Source organism: Rosa chinensis, chromosome 4, assembly GCF_002994745.2.
Source record: "Rosa chinensis cultivar Old Blush chromosome 4, RchiOBHm-V2, whole genome shotgun sequence".
Taxonomy (NCBI): domain Eukaryota; kingdom Viridiplantae; phylum Streptophyta; class Magnoliopsida; order Rosales; family Rosaceae; genus Rosa; species Rosa chinensis.
In genome coordinates, this window is record NC_037091.1 from 47,367,417 (window position 1) to 47,389,265 (window position 21,849).

General features: G+C 47.4%; 1 long non-coding RNA gene across 3 annotated transcripts; it reads left to right on the forward strand.

Moving 5' to 3' along the window:
- The first annotated feature begins 5,201 nt into the window (after positions 1–5,201).
- Positions 5,202–8,888, forward strand: LOC112200528. Of its 3 annotated transcripts, none has more exons than XR_005809555.1 (4): positions 5,202–5,380; positions 6,277–6,328; positions 6,716–7,630; positions 7,716–8,888. It is a non-coding gene; the product is annotated as an uncharacterized LOC112200528 (long non-coding RNA). The 3 variants fall into 3 exon arrangements; XR_005809554.1 differs by having other exon boundaries at positions 7,492–7,630; XR_005809556.1 differs by lacking the exon at positions 6,277–6,328 and having other exon boundaries at positions 7,492–7,630.
- The last annotated feature ends 12,961 nt before the right edge of the window (positions 8,889–21,849 follow it).

The window sequence follows — 21,849 nt, forward strand, 5'->3', positions numbered from 1 at the left end:
CATGCCTGCGCACACACTCAAAAGAGACAGTTTGCACCCATACTGGTTTTGGAGCCAAACAGATATTACTTATAGTATACCGATCATAGGATCGACTAATTATAGTCTATAACTATTATCCGATTGGATAGGCATCAATGTCGACATCTATTTTGTGTTGTTGGATTTTTATTCACATAACAGGCCACATGACACCTTTGTTGTACGTACCTTTTTTCATTAAGAAATCTGTTCTTATTTATGAGTAGGTCAAATGCATAGCTTTAATTTTTTTTCTTTATAAGTACTTGTGATTCAAAATTGAAAACGGAACCCTTCTTTGATTTTTTTTTTGTTTTGGGTAAATAAACGAGTATATTAAACCACAGAGGGGAGGGCAAATCCCAGTACAACCAAAGCCAAAGGCAAAAACTTATAAAACAAAGGGAAACAAGCCATCCAAAAAGAAAGCAAATCAAACCAAAAAAGAAGCAAAGCAATGACAAAAGCTAAGTAGTAACTAAGTTCCACTTTTTAGCAATGGTTCAATTAGTACTTGTGGACTTAAACTTGATGGAAATGAGCCTGCATCTAATTATGGTGATAATATGCTTGAAAACCACAGAAGGATGAACACATCTTTCACTCCTAAAGATGCGATTATTTCTCTCTTTCCAGATGAAGTAAACAGAAACCGAAAGGCCAAGCTTCTTGATGGTAGAAGAGAGAGATTTACCGCTCCACCAAGAAGAAGCCCATTCAACAAATAAATGCCATGGAGGGTTTAACCAAGGCACCCCACAAGAACAAAGAACTTTCTTCCAAATATACCGAGAGAAAGAGCAGGTAAAGAAAAGATGATTGATATTCTCAGGAAACAAACCACAAAGAGGGCAGAGAGGATTGATTTGAGGAGAATAAACAATGACTCTATCAAGAGTAGCAAGCTTACCATGAACAACCAACCAAAGGATAAAGCTAGCTCTAGGGATATTATTGTTAAACCATATAAGCTTTGCCCAGTCAACAGAGGGATAATGATACCGAAAGTGCTCCAACACTAAAGCTGTAGAGAACTTTCCAGTTGTAGAGGGTAACCACATAATGGAGTCCTTGTAGCTAGAATTGGGATAAAGGTCTTCTAGATTGTTTACAACTTCAAGAATGGCAGAACTATTCAAAAGAGGTTAGCACCAAGACACACCCATTACAAAAGAGCTAACCAATGCATTGGAATGAATACCAGAGTTAATAATAGCATTAGGCCCCAATCTGGGAAGCAAGGGGCCTAAAGAGTGCCAATGATCATGCCAAAAATAAGTAGACTTGCCATCGCCAATATTATGCTTAATAAGAGGACGAATATGGTCTCTAATCTTCAACAACTTCCTCCAATTCCATGAACAAACTTGGGGGGTTGACACAGTCCAGAAGCTATTATCTCTCAAGAAATTAACTTTGATCCAAGAAGCCCAAAGACTAGTATCATCAGTAAGAAGAGTCCAAATATGCCTAGCCATAAGAGCCATGTTCCAAATATGAAGACTTTTGATTCCTAGGCCTCCCTTACTTGTAGGTGTACAAACAACCTCCCATGCCACTTTAGAAGAATAATGGCCGACACTACTTCCAGACCACAAAAAGCATCTTAATTTCTGCTCAATTGAGTTAAGAATCGTTTTAGGCAAAAAAAGATGAGAAGCCCAAAACACTTGCAAACTACAAAGAACAGACTTTACAAGTTGGAGAAGACTAGCATAAGAGAGGAGCTTATTCTCCCAACTTTGGATCCTTGAAACCACACGATCCACTAATGGCAAACAATCACTTAAGCAAAGTTTAGTGGTGATGAGAGGAATACCGAGATACTTGAAAGGAGTGGTACCCATTGGAAAGCCAAAACAGTTTCTAATTAGGGAAGCTTCATCATAGTGAACACCAGAGAGATAAATATTGCTCTTATTTGCATTAGCAGTTAATCCCGAGAAACCATAGAAAGAATTAAACTCTCTTTTAACACCAGAGCAGACTGAAAATCACCACCACAAAATAAAAAGAGGTCATCACCAAAGGCTAAATGAGAAAGCTTGGTTGATTCACATCTCCAATGGTACCTAAAAGCAGGATGAGCTTCAATTTTGTGATGTAAGAGTCGAGAAAGAGCCTCCATAGCAATAACAAAAAGGTAAGGAGAGAGTGGGTCTCCTTGTCTCAAACCACGATTACTAGGAAAGAAACCAGCAAGGTCACCATTAATGGAAACAGAGAATATTGGCCTCGTGATGCAACATCTTATCCAACTAACCAAAGAAGCTGGGAAGTTGAAAGCACTAAGAGCATGAAGAATAAAATCCCAATCAACTGTATCATAAGCTTTCAAAATGTCTACTTTGATAGCACACCTGGGAAGACCCGAGTTCCTATGATAGTTCTTAAGCAACTCCTGCATCAATAAAATATTATCTCCAATTCTCCTTCCAGCAATAAAAGCTGATTGTGAATGATTAGTAATAGAAGGTAAGCAAGACTTCACCCGATTAGCCAACAATTTAGAAATAATCTTATAAATGGTATTGCAGCAAGAGATGAGCCTATAATCACTCATGGAAGAAGGATTGCAGACTTTAGGAACCAGACATAAACTCCTGGATAGCTTTAATAATATCACAACCAATAATATGCCAAGTCTTCTTAAAAAAGAAAGCATTAAAACCATCAGGACCAGATGCTTTATTAGAAGGTAGAGCAAAGCAAACCTCTTTAATCTCATCATCAGAAAAATCACAACCAAGAGCAGAGGATTGCTCAGTAGTGAGAGGGTTATGAATAATATTTTGAAGATCATCAAAGGTTGGCCTAGGAGAGGAACTAGACCCACCAAATAAACATCGGAAAAATCCAACAGCTTCTACCTTAATATCCTCATCAATAATAGCAACAGCCCATCCCCACGACAAATGGAGTTGATACGGTTCCTATAATGTCTCTTGTTCACCACTTTAAAGAAAAAAGAAGTACAACTGTCACAAGAGGAAAGCCACTGCACCCTGGACTTTTGTCTAAAGAAACTTTCCTCACAGATAAGAGCATTAGAGTAAGCCTGTAGCAAGTCACACTCTAGAGATATGAGAAAGGGATCCATAGGATTGGAATACAAGTTCTGTTGGCTGGCATCAAGAGCATCCTTAGCAGTAATTACATTAACAGAAACATCTTGAATTAACACGATTAAGCTTTTAAAACTCAGCTTTGATAATTTTGAGCTTCTTAGCAACTTGATATTGGAAGGACCCAACAATAACAGTGTTCCAAGCTTCCATAGCAATAGGTAAGAATTCTTCCCTCTCAGCAAGAAAATTAAAAAACTTGAACGGGGACTTCCTACCCTGGACTGGAGTACCAAGAGAAACAAGAGCAGAACAATGATCAGAAATACCAGGAGGTAGAAACTTAACCAAGCAATTAGGGAATTTGGAAAGACAAGCATTATTTCCCATAACTCTATCCAGCTTCGATTTTTGTTGTGTTGGGGCTGGGGAGCCTTAGTATTACAAAGCCTCACATGCTCCTGGTCTCTGTACATATCATTGTCACATCTCTCTCATTTGCCATCGAGATCGAGGAGGCAATGCTGTTCGAATTTGACCTGAACTTGTCGTTCCATGTAGTGCAATTCCTGCTGCTCATGGTGCCTTTGGACAAGCTCTAATACAACTTGCTCGAAAAGTATGTTCATGGACTATAGAGACATCGCCATCAAGGAGAAGCTAAAGAGTGTGAATGACATGTCAACGAAGGTGAAACAATTGGAGTAACAAGGCGTGATGGTGATGAGGACAGTATGGACAATCTTAATGTCTTTTTGGGTTTTCTCTGCCTCCCTCCCTCTCTCTATAAAATCAAGAAAAGAAGTGCTCTCTCTTTCCCTCCAAGTGTTTATGGGTCTCTCTCTTTAATTTGTTGGGAAAGATGTGGGCTGTCAAAATTAGATCGGGGAAAAGATAAAAAGGTAAAGTGAGAATGATCTTCTACTTCGCAATTTATTCTATAAACATTTCGGTTGATTTTTGTTTAACTTTAATTTCGAAATACACATCGTTAGATTAAACCAAATAATAGAAATTATGCCAGTTTCAGCTTTAAAAATAGTAAGTCACTATTTTTATAGCGGATACCATGCACCAGGTAAATCGCAGAATTTCCCCCTACTCTTAAATCTTAATGCAAAAAGAAAGAAATTGAGCAGATTTAGATATTTAGACTATCACCTCGGGAAACCCTAAAACCTCCGGGTGCAATTTTGTTCTCGTCCGGCGGCGCCTGGACGTCGGAGCAGGCTTCCTGCCACACCGTCGTCATGGGTTTGCTGTCGGACCGGAGATCTACTACTCATGAGTTTGTCGGCGGGATTGTGCTCGGGTTTCGTCAGAAAGTTCGGCTGGGATGGTGCGAAGGGAGATCGTGCTTCACAGGTCCGGTCGTTGGCTTATGCTGCTGGTTTCTTCGATCAACGGTGGCCATGGATCCTGATCGATGGCGTCGGCGGTTGCAAGACCTCGACAACGATGAGTGTTCTGTGCGGATGCAAGTTGCGGAGGCGTTGGTTCTGCACAGCTTGGATCGTCGAGACGAGAGGGCGTGGTAAGGCGGAGCAGGGCGACGCTGGTCGTGCGATGTGGGTCGGGAGGCAGTCTGCCAGACGGGTGCAGTACGACGGCGTGGTGGAAGGGATAAGGGGGACTGGCCCGAACCAATGATAGGCCTGGTGCAATCCATCGGTGGACTCTCATATTGGGCTGGAACTGTTTTGGGCTGGGGTTTTGCCCTAGTCCATTACTATTTTGGGCTAGGGTTTAGGCTCTTGGCCCAAACCTATGTTTTTAGCTTTTTGTCTAATTACAATAAGTTCCCTTATTTTAGGAACCTAACGAGTGTTTGTTTTAGGCTTGTCTATTTGCTATGTTTTTCTATAGCTTATAAGCTCGCTATTTTGCGAGCGATAAGTTTAAATATGGTCTATCCTATGTACCACTGTGGCTCCTCCACGAATCCTTGTTCTGACCATGATGTGTCAGCGGGTGGGTATGTAATGGCCTTCTTGGCATGTGATATTATTATCAATGGATTTCTATTATTCAAAAAAAAAAATGCAAAAAGAAAGAATAAAAACCAATGCAAATTTTGCAAACGTTGGGTTTCTTTCCGTTCTTGGCCTTTTAAAACCTACTCTCTCCTTGGCTTGGAAAAACAAAATCCCACTGCGACTTTGACGTTTCGTTTATTAACTTGGCAATAAGTTTTCGAATACAAGTGTTAAAATTCGAAGACCCATTTCCTCAAGCCTCCCCTTTTCCGTGGGTTTCGCCGTTCCGGCTTTAAAGTTGTCTCTTTGTCAATGGAGGTATAAAAATGAACTGAAAAGTATCTATGGTACTTAGCTTGTTGAGTAAAACTGTACAATCCTTTGTTTTTGTTTGTCTTGTTCTTGTTAAATTCTCTGCTGGGTTTTAACTTGCAATGTTGTTGTGTTTGCTAATTCAGATCAATGTGCTTCATGGGTTTTATGATATTTGTTTTACAGTTTCGGCTTTTTGGACTGTGGGGATTTTAGGCTGGAATCGAATATGGCTTTGGCTTTGGGGTTGGTTGTTTAATTTGTTGAGGGCTTGCTGCCTCATGCTTGTTTGCATGCATTTCTTCTGGGTGTTGCATACTTTTATAGAAGTATGGTTGGTGGATTTTTTGTTCTTTGAAATGTTTTGACCATTCTCAGTGTATGAGTGGGCTCAAATTGAAAATGCCAAGGACGATAGCTTACTTATCTGTCTTCATGAAACACTGTTGCATGAGTTCTTCCATATGTATTGCTTTTTGCTAGGATAAGAATCAGTAGTTTAGTCTTCAGCACGAAGGAATACAAAGTTGAGTCTGCCAAAAATTGAAAGGAAAGGTATCAAAGAATTGTCTTCGATTTTTTACTTAAGAGGGCATTAATTTGTGGTAAGATGAAAGAGAAAGTGTTGCTCTATGTGTTCTAGTCTTCAGCATGCATATTGCTCATAATTTCCTTTCCTTTTTGTTTGCCTATCTTTGTTATACCAGTGAACAATATAGTATTTCAAATTGGTGTGCCACATTCATCAAATTTCAATACCTATTTGCCTCTTTGTCGAATTTATTATTTGTTGAATGTAAAGAGAAAATGGAAAGCGGAAAAAGAGAAAGGAAGGAAACTAGCTTCTTATGTTGTCCAAGAAAGCCAATTTGATAATACCAGCTTTTCCTCTCACTTGGCAGATGTATTCGGCTGAAGTAAATCAATATGGGCATCTCAGTGGGGATGAATCTGGTGAGCATTCGTATTAGCTTCTATCATAGCTGATGTTTTTGATAATCCTGAGATACTTCCCAGAGTTGGAGATGAGTATGAGGTTGCAATTCATTCTCCCACTGCATGTCTGTTACTGTTCCTTTTACCAACACAAGTAATGTGGACCAATGAGAAAGTTGAGAGAAGAGAGTGAGCGTGAAGTAGAGGTCGTTTTCTATGTTCCAGTTGATGTATTTGATCTGATACAAATGAGTGTCTGAAATTTTAACATGTCAGACAGAACTTGATTGTTTCAAAAAGCAACAACTTACACTAGATCATGGGATAGTATCACTTCTGCTAGAATGTTGTTCCTGCTTTTAGCTATTGCTTCTTGTTGCTGACCTACTCTGCTTTCTATTGCAGTTCTAACAAGAACTTGCTAAAGTCATAAAAGTGACCAGACACTATCCTTCCGACTTGCTTGACACCTAGCACATCTACTAGATAGCTTCTTTTGAAGATCATAAGTTTGTTGACCTAAGAATATTTTGGCAGCGTTTTTTTTTTTTTTGGTGTGGACTTTGGATTCCGGTTACATTATGTAGTTATGTCTTAATTGTGATAAATACAATTGCTCTTTTGCATAAGTCAGTCCCATACCTGAATACTAAAACACATTGTTTAAGCATGCAAATCTCATGACTTCACTTGTTGAGATCCATCTTGAACCACTTTTCTTTCCTTCGGTTGTATGTCTTATCTAAGATAGGTGCTTTGTGCATATTTCAACATGTCTTTCTGCTTTCAAAGTTCTTGTTTACAGCCTGTTCAAGTTATTAATGCAAGCATGTATAGATTTTTGCTCAGACTCATTGTACTTTGGAAGTCAGAACTTGAAAAGAGTTACTTCAATTGAAGGCACCACATCAAAACTTGTTGGCATTATTTTAAGTTGTGGGTCCACTATCACTGGAAACTTATCTTTAATAAATCTTGGAAGTCGAAATGATTCTGCATATCAGATGCACCAGAAAGTTCTTACACCTGGTCATCTGAGCTATTTGTTTTACCTCTTTTTCTAATCCCAGATGTTACTCTATTTTTGCAGTCACATAGGTACTTGTGGGTGTGGAATAGTTTCTTACTTGTAGCTTTCAATTTTTCCATTTCCTTGATTTGGTGTTGTTTGTTTTTCACAGCCACCTTGGAAAAACATGATCTAGAGGACAGTCCTTTAGAAGATATTAAGAGAGCTCGGAAAATTGTGAACCAATCCTAACCATCAGTTATCACCGAGGAGAAGTTGTATAAGCATGCGCTTTCCTACTTGTGAACCAAGTAAGCAATTTGCCCTTCCTCTGTTGTTTTCTTTTTTCCTCTTCAACCTTAGTCCTTACTGTGTACCTTCCACAATTTATTTCAGAGAATAAGATAATAACGGTGAAGATGTCTTCTGCTGGCAAATCTATTGGTACTTGTGCCATGTGCTTGTGTGTGAAGCGAACTCAGGTGGACACTGATGATCTATCTAGACTTCCTCCAAAAATCTCAAAAACTTATTCAAATAGCTGGGCTTCCGCAAAGGACATGCTTTTTAAAGTTATTGAGCCCTCCTCATCTTTAATTCCAAGAACTTGTTTGACCACAATTCAAACACGTTCTCAACCAAATATTTATCTGCACACGATGGTCAGATCGTTTCTGTACTAGGTTCTCCAAAGATGTCTGGTCAGTCTGTCAGCTTGGATCAACAGACTCATGACATAGAGAGCAGCTCTATAGCTGTCTTTGAAAAGTCACATGGGGATTCAGGTTTAGACGTTGAAGATGTTAAACCCATTCCTATGATCTTGGATCAAGCTCAGAAGTGTCTCCCCTGCGTCTATGCTAGTAAGAGGGTATGATCTTGTTCAAATTTCAAAAACCATTGTGATAAGATGACTCAGGTATTTCCCCTCTAACATTGTTATTTCTTATGAAATGCTGGGAGGTTAACCTTTTCTTTTACAGATGGCTTACTTAGCTCTGGAAGAAGAAACGAAATTGCAGAATGCTTTGGCAGCTGAGGTATATCCAAGAATCTTGAGTTTGAAATTTTTTTTGAAAGCAAGAACATGAAAGGTCAATGTTGGAGCTGAATACTCAAAAGGAGAAGCACAAAGCTGAAATCATCAAGTGTAAAACTGAATCAGTCAAGTCACATGTCACAAATGGTAAGCCGCAAAAAAAAAAAAAATGTGACGCTTTGAAAGCTGAGTTAGAGGAATTTGTGAAATGAGGAAATCTGAAGCAAGAACGTGAAAGGGTAATGTCCTTGGAGAAGGAGCTGGAAAGTCAAAAGGAGAATTACGAGTTGACATTTCTGAGTATCAATCCCAGTTAGAGAACTTCAAGAAGAGAGCTTTCGAGCAACCTATTTGGAAGATGGATTTCCAAACCGAGAGGCTGCAGCTGTTTTGGCATTCAAAACCTATAGCAAGAACCATAAGACCATGGAAGCAGTTTTTACAAAGGCATGTGAAGATTTCGAGCAATGCTGGAGGAATATTGTCCAGAACTAGATTTTATGTTGTTACTTGACGAGGAGGATTGTGATCAAAACAATGCTGAAAAGGATTCAAGGTAAAAAAATGTCAATAAGAGGATGGAAGCCTGGGCAACACTGATGGTGCAACTGCTTGAACAAGTTATATGTGTCATGACATTCTTGTTTCTTGTAAATATAGCCATATAGGTCTCCTTGAACAACATGCCTGGCTTTCTCTTGTTATGAACTTCGTTTCGTACTGTAGTATATATTTTTGGACAGCATTATTATGTCACTTTTGCACCAATTGTGATTTAAAAAAAAAAAAAAATTAAATAGAGGATTATGCGATATTAGTTCCTCTACGATGGCACCCACCCACAATCTCAAAAGAAAGGGGGCCATCGCAACCGGGAACCCACCGCCCATCTCTCTATCTTATGTTATTAATAAAAGAAAAGAAATTACAAGAAGAGATAGGGGACATGAACCAAAACCTCTCTGAGAACAAAAGGAAGTAAAGTACTCAAACTCTCAAAGTGAGCAGTAAGCAATAGTTACAAATTGATGGAAAGAAGAAGGACATGCAGTAACCATGCAAATATATGTGACCACGTAGCAACCACATATATGGAACACACCTGTTAATGTCTAAAAGTCTAGCGGTAGCTGGACCTTAGTTAACGCTGATCCGGCAGGCGGATCGATACCTTTGTTGTGAATGGTTCCCGTTACCTGTCAAATAAAATACAATGGGCGTCAGAGGGAGACCGCGCCGGGCGGTCTTCAACTCTCCGATGCCTAAGTTAGTCAATGTATTTATGTTGACAAAGTAACAGTAGGTAAGTATTGAATGCGTAATAAATGAGGAGAGAGGAGAGGACCTTTTATAGGTGAGGAAGAGGATGATCTTCTCCTTGTTTTCGATGTGGGACTGATGGTGCTTCAGTTCCCAGTTTCAGTAGCTTCTGATGCCATCTTGACACGGCGCGTGGCGGCGCGTCGGCGGTGCTTTGGGGTTGATCCGGGGCTCAGGCGGTAACCCGGCTAACTGTCTTTACGTCAGTCACTCATATGGTGGGCGTTGGTACCCCCGGTGGTACCATGAGCGTGGCTCATTATAGCTAATTATGCTTGCAAATGGACATGCATGTACAAGTCCCCCAAATCCCCAGTCAAGGAGGGCAATCTTGGTTGGGGAGTTGATCGGCGGTTTGAAGCGTTTCTCCCGCTAGACTTTGCAGAAGCATAATTAGCGTCAGTGCGTTGTCAACCATGGATTTACTGAGCAAACGCTTTGTGCCCTTTCGGGTGGGCCCCTGCTAGGCCCCCAGGGAGTCCCCCACTCCCCGGCTAAGATGGACCTCCGGATGGTCGTTGTTATTGTTTGTTGAGGGGGAGCTGCACGGAGCAGAGGGTGTTGGGTTGCGAGCCCAATCTTAGCACCCAGGTGACGGGGGTCAACGTACCTGATCAGGGCTGTCGTAGACTGTTGACTAGTCCCCGTGTCCCGTAGGGACATTCTGACCGTAACTCCGCGTGGCGGCGTTGTCAGAGAGGCGTGGCCTCGGGATCCGCCGCTGGCGGAAGTCCCCCCGCTAGATGTAGCAGGAAGCAGCGTCAAGTAGACGTGCTTGGTATTTTATTGAGCGGTGTTGCGCTGAATAAAGTACGCAGCTTGTCAGATGAGAAATGGGGTCAGCCAGCGGTGCGCTGTGTAGCGGAGGACGCCCCGTTTACCAAATGAGGAGAGAAGCTCCGCCGGCGGGGTTTCGCTCAGCGGAGACTCCGTCACTTGGAAGATGACAAGTGAGGATCCGCTGGCGGGGTTTCGCTCAGCGGAGACTCCGTCACTTGGGAGATGCAAGTGAGGATCCGCTGGCGGGGTTTCGCTCAGCGGAGACTCCGTCACTTGGGAGATGCAAGTGAGGATCCGCTGACGGGGTTTCGCTCAGCGGAGACTCCGTCACTTGGAAGATGACAAGTGAGGATCCGCTGGCGGGGTTTCGCTCAGCGGAGACTCCGTCACTTGGGAGATGCAAGTGAGGATCCGCTGGCGGGGTTTCGCTCAGCGGAGACTCCGTCACTTGGGAGATGACAAGTGAGGATCCGCTGGCGGGGTTTCGCTCAGCGGAGACTCCGTTACTTGGGAGATGACAAGTGAGGATCCGCTGGCGGGGTTTCGCTCAGCGGAGACTCCGTCACTTGGGAGATGACAAGTGAGGATCCGCTGGCGGGGTTTCGCTCAGCGGAGACTCCGTCACTTGGGAGATGACAAGTGAGGATCCGCTGGCGGGGTTTCGCTCAGCGGAGACTCCGTCACTTGGGAGATGACAAGTGAGGATGGATCCGCTGGGCGGGGTTTTCGCTCAGCGGAGACTTGCCATGGTTGGGGGGTTTACTTGTCAGGTGGTGACTTCCCTTGGAAGCCAAAGAATGATGACGGTGGACACGTGGCTAACTCTGAGAGGGTTAGCGTCTGGAGGCTTGCCTCCTAAGCCTAGCCGTCTTCTCGTCATTAATGCGAGTAATGATGGATCTCGTAACCGAGGCGACGCCTCGGTTAATCCAGGGAGTTAATGAAGACGTGGGACACGTGTACGGTTGGTACGTGATGTAGTTTTGTAGCGGACGGCTCAGGATTATTTGATGTTGACATAAAAAGGGGGGAACTGAGCGAGTTTCGACATTTCTGGAAAATCTTCAAATCTGAGTTGCCTGCTTCGAGCCTTGTTCGCCTGCGAATTGCGAAGGAGATCTCCGGGCTTGCGTGGAGTAGTCGGACTGGAGAGGACGAAAACTGTTAGTGAAGACGAACTGCACTCCAAAGTCTTCGACGTGAGGTTGGTATTTCGGATCCTCTTCCTGTTTCATTGAATCTGCAATGGTGGTTTCTGGGTTTTGGTATTTCTGTTAATGGTATGATATTGCCTCTGTGCTGTTTTCGGAGGGTGTAGGGAGAGATTTGAGGGAGGTTATGGTGTTTGACAGAAAGTTGGGGTTTTGGGTTTTGCTAGACGGTCTAATCTGGGTTGAGCGTGCGGTTGTTTTTGTTTTGGTATTTTTGTGGGTAGTTGTTCTTGGCATCTTTGGCTGTATCTGATGTGAGAGTAGGTTAGATCTGTATTTGTGCTAACTGATGTGGGTTTTAGGGTTTGGGATGGCCAACGTCATAGATATTTCGAGCAGTGAGGATTCCGGGTCTGACGTGTCGTTCAGCGTGGCGGATATGACCTTTATTGACTCGTTGCGTCCGTCTGCCCATGCAGGAACCTCACTGCCAGAACCGCTTGAAGTTGAGCCACTTCGGACCATCCCCTGGGAAATAGCTATGGATCGTGGCTCGCGTCCAGAGAGCTCTAGGGCGGGTGAGTTGGCTAGGCGTGACGAGCGCTTGGCGAGCAATAGCGCTGCTAGCGGCTCCGCTGGCGAAGGGGAAGCGCCGGGCCAAAATGTCGAGTCGGCGTGGTACCTCTCAGATGGCACCGCCGTTGACGAGGCAGGTGGGCGGATGGATGCCGCCGCTGTTAACCGGATGAAGCGGACGTTCCGGTTGCCGGGCTCGGTGAAGCTGCGCCCCCCGACAGCGGATGAGAAGGCCTCGATGCTCCCAGCGGGATGTGCTGCCGTGCACGAGGCCATATTCCGCCAAGGAGTGACATTCCCGCTAGTGCCCAATCTCCAAATTCTTGTGTGCGAGTTTGGGCTTGCCTTTGGGCAGATCTGTCCCAACATGTGGCGGTTGCTGTTGGCGATGAACTCCCTGTGGCGCTTGTCGGGGTGCGAGGGGCCTACCGTGGCGGAAGTGCTTCACTTCTACGAGCTAGTGTATGTGAAGCGCCGAGGTTGCAGAGGGTGCGTGAACCTAAGCCGCCGCCAGGGAGCGCCCAAGTTGATTGAGAACTTAAGGGACTCAATGTCCTACTGGCGGGGGACCTTCTGCGTCGCCACAGATGGCTGGGAGTACCATACTAGGTCGAATGTGGAGGGGCCGACGTTTAAGACTAAGTCGGAATTCCAGCCCATCCGAGGTTGGCAACTGGTTTCCGCTAAAACTAACTGGCGGTTTCAAACTTTTGCAAACCTGCGGTTTTTGCTAATGATTATTGTGTTTGTGCAGCGGGACTAAGGTATATTCTGACGCGCGAAGAGGAGTGTCGCGTGGCGAGGATCCGCGGCTGCTGGCGGAACCGCAATTTGCTTGACTTCCGTCTTCTGACCGGTTGGGAATTGCTGGTTGACCTGGGGCTAACTCGCTCTATTGGTGAGAGCCACTCCGCCACACCTCATCATTTTTTTTTTTTTTTTTTTTGATCCGGACTGACGGGTGTTTGTGTTTTTCTTTTCAGAAACCCCGCCCGGTAACAAATCTAGTCGCGACGCTTTCGAAAAAGCAATGGATCGTGCCGAGATAGAAAATTTTCTGGAGGCTATGTATGCCGAGGGGTTGGCGGCCCAGCAGACGGTGGTGAACCCGGAGACGCTGGTGCTGAGCCAGTCTGAGGTTGCGGTGGAGCTGCCGATGCCGCACCACTCCCATCTGGGTGAGGATGGCCTGCCGGTAGTGCAGGCGGACACCCAAGTGGGTGGCGGGGAGAGGGGGAATGTTGGTACAAGGCCGCGGGAGCGGATGCCTACCACCCGGCGCGGTCCTCAAAAGAAGACGGTGCAGCCGACGGGGACTGCCACCGAGTCCCGGGGTGAGCCGCCGGTGCGGGTGACGAGGACCGCTGCTGGGACACAACGGGCGTTGGAGAAAAAACGCCGGCAGCCTGACTCCCCCGTCGAGGAAGAGGAAGAAGAGGTGGTGATCGGAGTCCGCCAACAAAAGAAGGCTCGAGAAGCTGCGTCGAAGGGTGCAGTGGCGGAGGGGGAGGCAGCAGCCGTCAGTGATCTGGACTCCTTTGCCGAGTATGCGCCATTCATGACAGAAGGGGAGCGGGCGTTCCTTTTCCATTTGTGCGAGCGGCTGGGGTTCGGGGGTCTGGCGGGCATATCGCGCCCGACGGCAATTGACCAATCGCCCTTCAGCTCGGCGTTTGGTCAAATATCTGCGGGGTTACATGATATGTTCGAGGCGGCGTCTAAGCAGCCCCGGATTGAGGAAGAGCTCAGGGGGGAGATCGGAGGTCTCCAGAGGGAGCTGGCGGAGGCCAAGGAGAGATTGGCGGAGGCCGAGCAGGGGCTGGCCAAGGCGGAGTGTGACTATGCGGACGCCCGCGGCAAGCTTAATGCGGCCATAAGGCGGGACCTGGAGAGGAATGAACGCGTCTCCCAGTTGGAGCAGGAGATCGCATTGCTGCAGGAGCGGATAGCCGCTAAAGATAAGAAGCTCATCATTGTGCAGCGGGAGTCTGCCGCCAGACTGGGTGAGATGCAGCGGCTGGACGGGGAGGTCAACCGCCTGAAAAATGAACAGAGTTCTTCTGCAGCCGCCGCCGTTGAAGCGTTCAAGATGTCGGCGGAGTATAAAAAGACATTGACCGAAGCGGCGAAGTCTGGGGCCCGGGCAAATATAGACATGTTGACGCGGAAGGGCGCCATTGACTTTGTAAAGGCGTCACAGCCCGACGTGCCGGTGGTCGAGGGTGTCCCGCCGGAGACAGAAGTCGTGCCTCCCACTGCGGCAGGTACCCATTCGGGCAGCGGGGAAAGTGGCTCCCATCCGCCGGAAAGGTCCCGGCAGACTCCCCAGCAGACCCCGTCGGAGGTGTCACGTGCCGGATTTCTGGAGGCACACACCCGGGCGGATGGTACAATGGAGACTCCCAGTCCGACAGCTCGAGGGTCCGATCAGGCGAGCCGATCGGTCGTGCCGCCGCCAGTTGAAGCCGGAGAAGCCGAAGACAACCGCTGAAGCCAGCTGAGACTTCCATAGGGTTTTTTTTTACACTGTAATAATGAACTATTTTGGGTGGGGAGTCCCAGCCCTGAAATGAAATTTCAGAGTTTGACGTTTGTCATGATGTGTTTGTACCGCTAGAGTTTTGACGTAGAGATTTTTCTTTTGCCAAGCAATGAAACATTAAAGGAATTAAAAATGGTCCAAGTGCACCACGTAGCGGACGTGGTCCGCTGACGATTCCTGGCGTTGCCAGTTGCCCTCAGTGCTAGACTTGGTAACAATGGTTTGAATAATTCCTCGTTTCATTGATAGCTGACTGATCAGCGTTTACAAAAGAGGGGTAGTACCCGTTGGGTAGCTTCCCTTAGCTAAATATTGAACAAAAATTTAGCTAAGTCAAGATGCTCTTGGGTAGCGGCATGACTATTTGTAATAATACCGAAGGTGTTCGATATTCCAAGGGTGGGTCGTTGTGACGCCGTCCTTGTCCATTAAGTAGAAGGTGCCCGGGCTAACGACTTCCACAATTTTGTATGGACCTTCCCAAGTTGGGCGAAGCTTTGTTGGCGGTGGAATGACTTCCTTCATTACCCAGTCCCCCAGTTGGAGGTTCCGGGCCTTGACTCTGGCGTTGTAGAAACGCGATACCCGCTGCTTGTTTTGCAGGTTGCATAGGTGGGCCCTGTGTCGCTTTTCCTCCAGGAGGTCCTTGTCCAGGTTGATGCCGTCAGTGTTGGTCTCTGGGCGGTAGCCCTCGACTCTGGCGGTAGGTTGAGAGACCTCATTGGGCAGGACAGCCTCCGTTCCGAACATCATGCAGAAGGGAGTTTCACCTGTTGCGGAAGTTGGGGTTGTTCTGATGGCCCATAGAACTTCCGGGAGTTTCTCCGCCCATAGACCCTTTGCTTTGTCGAGTTTTTTCTTCAGCAGCCTTTTGATTATCTTGTTTGCTGCTTCGACCTGACCGTTGGTCTGGGGGTGGGCGACAGATGCAAAACTCATCTTAGTACCCAAGTTGGCGGTGAAAGAGATGAGCTCCTTGTTGTTGAATTGTGTGCCGTTGTCGGTGATTATCGTGTGTGGGACACCGTAACGGCAGTAGATGTTCTTCCAGAGGAAGTGAATTACCTTGGCGGTAGTTATTGCTGTTAGTGGTTCCGCCTCTATCCACTTGCTGTCGTAGTCGATAGCCACTATAATGTACTTGAACTGGCCCTTGGCGGTTTGAAATTTTCCCATCAGATCCAGGCCCCAAGTTGAGTGGATCCATGGGGCGACGATGACCGATAGTGGTTCCGCCGGTGCATGCGGGATGTCAGCAAATTGTTGGCACTTGTGGCATGATCTTGCTACCTGGCGGGCATCGTCGCCGAGAGTAGGCCAAAAATAGCCTTGTCGCATTGTGCGATTGGCTAAGGATCTGGCGCCTGAATGGTTTCCGCATTCTCCGCTATGAATTGCTACCAGAACGACCTTTCCCTCCTCTGGGGTTAGGCAGCGGAGGTTGGGATGGGTGAATCCCTGGCGGTACAGCTTGCCGTTCTGGATGTTGTAGCGGGTTGCCCTCCGCTGGAGTTGTCGCGCCTTAACCTTGTCGTCCGGCAATGTGCCGTTGCGCTTGTACTCAATGACTTCGTCCATCCAGCTGGTATTGACCTCAATGTTGAAGATCTCCGCCAGGGTTTTTGTGATACTTGGCTTGTCAAGACATTCCACTCTTGTGTCCGCTGGACTCTGATGTGGCTGGGCGGTTGCTAGCCTTGCCAGTGAATCAGCCTTGGCGTTCTTTTCCCTGGGGATTTGTGTGATATGAAATTTGAATTTCTTGAGGAGTGTCTTAACGTACCCCAAGTATGCCGCTAACTGTTGGTCCTTGGCCTGGAAGCTGTCATTGACCTGATTAACGACCAACTGGGAATCACTAAAGATGTTGACGCTGTCAGCCCCTGAATCGATGGCGAGGAGTAGGCCGGCAATGAGTGCTTCGTATTCCGCCATGTTGTTGGAGGCTTTGAAGTTGAATTTTAGTGCGTATTCCACATTCAGCCCCCAGGGCCTGTGAGGATGACTCCTGCGCCGCTGGCCTTGGCGCTGGCGGAGCCGTCCACATGCAGGTTCCAATCTGATTGTAGGGGAGCTGGCTCCTTAGCGGTGACCATTTCCGTCCCGGGCTCATTCTCCGTGCTGGGACTGGGCTGGCGCTCAGTGAGCTCGGCGATGAAGTCCGCTACCGCCTGACCCTTCATGGCGGTTCTTGGCTTGTAGTCTATGTCAAATTCACTGAGCTCGATGGCCCACTTGCTGAGGCGCCCTGAATGTTCAGGGTTCTGCATTACCTGTCTCAGTGGTTGATTGGTCAGCACGTGGATTGTGTGCGCTTGAAAATACTGGCGGAGGCGCCTGGCGGCAACGATGAGTGCAAGAGCTAGCTGTTCTAAGGGTGGATACCTTGTTTCTGCCCCGTTCATGCCCCTGCCGGCGTAGAAAACTGGGAGCTCGTCCTGTCCCTCCCGCCGGACAATGGCGCAACTCACCGCTGATACCGATACCGCTAGGTATATGAACAGTGTCTCTCCTTGCACAGGGATAGAGAGTAGTGGGACTGCCGCCAGGTAATCCTTCAAGCCCTGAAACGCCGCCTGACATTCTGGGTTCCAGTTGATGACTTTCTTGTGAGTTGTTTTGAGGAGTTTGAAAAATGGGGCACACCTGTCAGTGAGCCTGGAGATGAATCGAGAGAGGGCGGTTAACTTGCCTTGGAGGCATTGGACGTGTACCTTATACTCAGGGTCTGCCAGGTCGAGTATGGCCTGCACCTTGTCCGGGTTAGCCTCGATGCCTCGTTCACTGACGATATAACCCAGAAATTTGCTGGCGGTGACGCCAAAGAAGCATTTTTCTGGGTTGAGGCGCATGCCATAGGCCAGGAGGATGGTAACTATGATCTTGAGGTTTGCCACGTGTCCGCTGGCTTTTATACTCTTGACCATCATGTCGTCCACGTAGACCTCGATTATCTTGCCCAAATGTTCAGCGAACATAGCATTCATCAGCCGCTGATAAGTTGCTCCGGCGTTCTTCAGACCGAAAGGCATAACATTGTAGCAATAGAGGCCCTTGTCGGTGGTGAAGGTGGTACACTCCTGATCGCTGGGATGCATCTTGATCTAATTGTAGCCGGAGAAAGCGTCCATCATGCTGAGGAGTTCATGCCCGGCGGTTGCGTCAACCAGCTGATCAATGCGTGGGAGAGGGAAACTGTCCTTTGGGCACGCCTTGTTGAGATTTTTGAAGTCGACACACATCCGCCACTTGCCGCTAGGCTTCTTGACCATGACCAGGTTGGAGATCCATTGGGGATAGATTACCTGGCGGATGAATCCAATGCCCTGGAGTTTGGCGACCTCTTCTCCTATGGCGCGGTATTTCTCCTCGTCGAAGGCCCTTCGCCTCTGCTTGATGGGATGGAAGGATGGCTTAATGGTTAGTTTGTGTGTGATGATTTCGGGAGAGATACCTGGCATGTCCGCATATGACCATGCGAAAACGGCGGCGTTGTCCCGCAGGAATTGAGTGAGTTCTGCGGCTACTTCTGGGTCTAGCTGAGCTCCTATGCGGACTGTCCGCTCTGGGTGCTCGTCAGAGATGCTGATGACCTTCAACGATGTTTCAGGATTGACCGGTTCCTTCCTTACGTATTTCTCCTCCTCATCCCTAGGATCCTCGAAGATATCCGGTGGCGGTGCCTGATTTCCTACCGTTAGGATTTCGTGGCGGCGGGTTGACCGCGCAATGGTGGTAGAGTAGCATTCTCGTGCCAGTTGCTGACTTCCCCTGACACAGCCTGTGCCGTTGGGTGTGGGGAACTTCATGAGAAGCATGTATCCGGCGATGATGCATTTGAGCTTGTTGAGTGCCGGCCGTCCTATGATGGCGTTATACGAACTGAAACAGTCCACAATTATAAATTCGGTATGTACCTCCGCCATACATGGACTGGAGCCGATGGTTAACCGCATGTAGTCAGAGCCCAGCGGCTGAGTGATATCGCCGGAGAAGCTAAGCAACGGCTCATGGTCTTGTAGTAGTTTCTTGTTCCGCTTAAGGTTGTTGTAACAACCGCTGAATATGACATTGACAGCAGATCCGCTATCCACCAAGATTCTTCCTACTGACCATCTGTCGAGAATGGCATCGATCAGGAATGGGTCGTCATGGGGTAGATGCACTCCTCGCTCCTCCTCCTCTGAGAAGGTGATGGGCTCCCAACCAGACTTTGGGAGTTTGGTGGATCTCTTGTAGCGGATGTTACAGACTTCCTTTGGGTGATTGGCGCGTGCGTAACGCTTTCTTGCCCTGTGAGACATGTTGGTGATTGGAGCCCCGCCGTCGATGGTGTTGATGCGGCCCAGTGGCTCAATGTTGGCAATCACAGGTGGCGGTTGGCGCACCTTGAATTGATCCATCTTGCCGTCCCGGTATAGGGTCTCAATGGTTGTTTTGAGAGCGTTGCAACTGTTGGTATTGTGACCGCTGTCCTCGTGGTACTTGCACCACATGCCGGTGTTTCTTGGCTTACCCTTTTTGGGGAATCTCGGCGAGGGTGGCGGTGGTATCTGATCCTTGCACTGATTGTAAATCTCCTCGTACGAGGCTGTGAGGACGGTGAACACTGCATACCGCTGAGAGGATTCCGTCTGCTTGTTGCGATTGTCCCCCTGGGATTGGCGGTTGCCCTTGTAGTGGTTGTCTTTCTGCCTCTTGCTTTGGTAACCGCCCTGCTGCCACTCCCTCTTCTTGTCAGCTGGCGGTGCAGTGGGGGCTTTGCTGGCGGTCTCTTGATGGCTGGAGGAGGGTTGAGATGACTTTGTTGGTGTTGCTGGTGGCGGTGGGGTTTCTCCATATGTGATAAACTCTGCCTGGGCATGAATGACCGCCTCACTCATAAGGTGATCATACGCCGCATTTGGATGATTGTAGTTGAGGTGATATAGGAATGGTCCCTTGAGGAGTCCCTGCTTGAAAGCCGCCGAAGCCATTGTTTTATCGAGATCGCGGCACTGAGATGCTGCCGCTCGCCATCTTGTGACGAATGCCTTCAATGATTCGTCCCCTCCCTGTCTGACGCCAAACAACTGGCTCGTGTTGTGATGACCGGCGGACAACAAGATGAATCGAGAGAGGAAAGCATGAGATAATGCGTGGAATGAGTCGATGGACCCTGGCGGACACTCGAAAAACCAACTCATTGCCTCACTATCCAGCGTTTCGCTGAACAAGTGGCACAGGGTGGCGTCATCAAATCCCTTGTTGTTGGTGACCTTCTTGAACGTGTCCATGTGGACGAAGGGATCGGTCTTACCGCTATAATGTGACATTTTTGGGGTCTTTGCAAACGCTGGTCTGACGGCTTGCAAAATTGTGGCGGTGAATGGGCCTGGCCTGGACGCGAAGAGTGGGTTTGGGGCTGGCGCCGGGGTGCCTGCCTCCGCCAGGATTAATCTCCGTTCTAACTGCTGCATCCTCTCCAAAATTTGGGTGGTTGCGTCGCCAGCGGGGCCCGCTCGGGCGTTCCGCGGAGCGAACACCCGCCCGGGAATGGGTAGATTACCCTCAGTCCTTGTTCTAGTCCTCGAGTGGTGGGTGCGCAGCGATGACTCCGCCTCCTGCTCCGGCAGTTGTGGGATAGGGGGTGGTCCCATTCCTACCAGCTCAGGTGGGCTTAGCGGTACCTGCATTTGCACGATGGGTCCTATACCAGCGGTAGGCCGGCTGTGTCTGGTGCTGTGTGACTGCTCACTTCGTGCGGGGTTGGCGTTTGCGTCCAGCGTTCGCCTTAGTTCGTCGAAACGTGTCATCAGCGTGGCCACTTGGTTTTGGGCCTCCGCCTTCTCCTTGCGTTCCTGCTCGCGCTCTCTGTTTGCTTTGTGGAGGTCCGCCAGCGCCAATTCATACAAGGCGGTGAGGTCCTGACCTGGGGGACGGCTGCTGCTTGGATTTGTTTCACCGCCTGGGTTGACCGGGGTGTTGAATAGTGCGCGGTTGATGCTTACCGCTGGGCGGGCGGGTTGGGGAACGGCGGACTGGTCTGCCTGCTCCCCGATATTTCCCCCGCTACCGTTAGTCATGGTAACTGTGATGGGATGACCTTCCGTTCAAGGATTCCCACAGACGGCGCCAATGTTAATGTCTAAAAGTCTAGCGGTAGCTGGACCTTAGTTAACGCTGATCCGGCAGGCGGATCGATACCTTTGTTGTGAATGGTTCCCGTTACCTGTCAAATAAAATACAATGGGCGTCAGAGGGAGACCGCGCCGGGCGGTCTTCAACTCTCCGATGCCTAAGTTAGTCAATGTATTTATGTTGACAAAGTAACAGTAGGTAAGTATTGAATGCGTAATAAATGAGGAGAGAGGAGAGGACCTTTTATAGGTGAGGAAGAGGATGATCTTCTCCTTGTTTTCGATGTGGGACTGATGGTGCTTCAGTTCCCAGTTTCAGTAGCTTCTGATGCCATCTTGACACGGCGCGTGGCGGCGCGTCGGCGGTGCTTTGGGGTTGATCCGGGGCTCAGGCGGTAACCCGGCTAACTGTCTTTACGTCAGTCACTCATATGGTGGGCGTTGGTACCCCCGGTGGTACCATGAGCGTGGCTCATTATAGCTAATTATGCTTGCAAATGGACATGCATGTACAACACCTATATTGGAAACTTTTTTTTTTTAAGTTGAGATGAAAAAATAAAAAGAACACTTTTTGTTTACCTTGTTGGTTAATGATCTATCTTTGAAACAATTTAATAAATCCAGTGTAAAATAAGTCAAATTCTGTAACCATTAATATTTTTTTTTTATTCGGTTTATTCTTAAACAAGTTCAGAATGAGAATCATTCATCTCCCTGTTCATATGGAAGAAACTTGGTGACATAAATCACATAATGACTTGGACTTCTTATAAGTCAAATTAGAATTTAGGGTAATTATCACAAATGGTACCTGAACTTATCCTCTATCTTATCGATGGTACCTGAACTTCAATTTTCAGCAACCATGCAGCAGAAATCACCATAGCCCAAACCCACCTTTTCATGAAGTCTATCAAGCACCACAAAATTAGCTAATACGGAAATTCGGTAAACCTTGCAGATTGTGAACAAAGGCAGCCAAAGCACAAGGAGGGCAAGA